We start from the raw sequence: 2,103 nt of genomic DNA, 5'->3' as shown, positions 1-2,103 counted from the left end.
GTTCGCAATTAAAAAATCTATTTTTTGTTTTAATTTTAACGGAAACTCACCATTCGCTGTTAAATTAACGATTTTTATGTTTTCGGGTATGCTGAAAATGAATATCACATTTAAATTTGAGTAGTTTTCTGTGTATTAAAAACCTTTATTATCTAATGTAATCTACTATTTTTTACTGGAGGCCATGTTTTAAGTCGCATGCAAGCGACTCTATAAGTCACGACGTCGGTTTGTCCATAACACTTTTGTGCTTGGCCTTTTTGGTTAAGATCAAAGGTCTGTTGTTAATAGATTCTGTTCTTAGCTTTTTAAGCTTTTCTTGGCCAAAAGGCCAAGATCAAAGTGTAGTATCTATTCCAGCAAATACTACAAGCAAAGACCATATGTGGGGGCAGCCCCACATATAAAACCTTGGTCAATGTAGGGGCAACCCTTCATACCAATTGTCACTATCCAGCTCCTTTACTCCCGGGGAGTTGGTCCCCATTTCCCCTTCAAAAAATCGGTCTTGTGCCTAATTTGCTCGGTGGGGGAGCAAATAAATACCCTTTTCTTGGCCTTTTGGGCAAGATCAAAGTGTAGTATCTGTTCTTACTACATGCTGTACTTATGTTTGTAACTTTGTGATATAAAGTGGGGGATCACTTTTCTGTATTAATTTAATGTAAAATGATCACCCACTTTACAACCAGTCAGTCTCAAAGCCATTCAAGTCATTCTCCAGATCATTCAAGTTGTTTTTGAAGGATTCCAGTTATTTTTTAAGCATTCAAGTCATTCCTAAGGTCATTCAATTCATCCTTAAGTTCATTAAAATCATTCTAAGTCATTTACTTTTTATTTATTTAAGTCATTTCAGCCCATTTTTCGGTCATTTTAGTTTATCTTTAAGAATTTCATGTCAATCCTACATTCACGCATTCATTCATTACACGAGAGCACGCGACTAATGGTTATCGGCCTTGTTTTTTACTGGATGCCGTGTTTTTCCAAATGAAAAGTACTAATTCGCATGCGTGCAACAAAACACTTCTTTTCCCTATATTAAGAATGGCGATCGCTACTGACATTCATTAATATATCAGAAAAAATGTCATAATGTCCAGAAAACTACTTGTGTGCTCTAAATCCGAAAGTAATATTCGTTTTCAACAAACCTGAAAGCTTATAAAATTCCTCATTTTAAAGGCGAATGTTGAGTTGCAGTTAAAGTAAAAATTTACCAAATGTATTAATTGATATAACTAGTACAATAACCGCCCCACGACGAGGATAAGCAATGAGTGTAGAATTAGTTTAAAATATTAAAGTTTTGTTTTCTTTTCGAAGTATGGTACTGTTTCGTTGCCGTCCTTTCATAAATGGTAAAGTTTAAAAAATATTAGAATAATATTTACCCCCCCCCCCAAAAAAAAAGACGTATTTTTTAAAATTATGATACGCTGAACGCATTGGCGTTTAAACAACTTTTAGATTAGTAAATAGGTCTTCCGTGCTGGCATAAATCCAACATGGACATTTTGTACGCTAGATGGTCTAAAAAGTTGGAACGGATACTGGTAAAGACGAAATGACAAGTAAAGTCTTTAAAAAAAAAAAAATATCAGACCGCCCGACATGGGCCGGTCGTAAAATACGCCTAAATATATTTTAATTTATGCAGATTTCATATTTATCAATATAGAGCCAATTCTTTATGGATTATTATGGATCTTTATGGATTATGATGGCAACTGCATATTTTTTCCATTGTTTTGACTCTCGAGTATATATCCGACATAGTTAGACACAGTTAATCAACCGAGAACCACATCACTCTATATAAAATTATATATCAACAGATACACACTGGAGAGTCAAAACAATGAAAAGAATATGCTGTTGTCATATCCCTAATTATTATATTTTACCTAATATATAATAGTGATTTCAAAAGTTAAAAAAAACAAACTTTAGTGCCATCAGCTAGAATCGAAACGAAAACATAGTTCTCCAGCATTATTCATTACCATCTAAGTCCACATGCATATAAAAACTTAAAATATAACTTTATTTGAGGTATAAATGAATGTTTGCCCATGGGTAAAACTAACAGCTTTATTA

General features: G+C 33.4%; 1 pseudogene; it reads left to right on the top strand.

Annotated features, from left to right (window-relative positions):
- Positions 1 to 544: 544 nt before the first annotated feature.
- Positions 545 to 682, top strand: LOC145285413 (U2 spliceosomal RNA; annotated as a pseudogene).
- Positions 683 to 2,103: the final 1,421 nt, after the last annotated feature.

Source organism: Euprymna scolopes, chromosome 9 (assembly GCF_053919585.1).
Source record: "Euprymna scolopes isolate OS-2025 chromosome 9, ASM5391958v1, whole genome shotgun sequence".
In the NCBI taxonomy this organism is placed as follows: Eukaryota; Metazoa; Mollusca; class Cephalopoda; order Sepiida; family Sepiolidae; genus Euprymna; species Euprymna scolopes.
The sequence above is the reverse complement of the archived record's forward strand: the minus strand, read 5'-3'. Positions and strand labels throughout refer to the sequence as shown.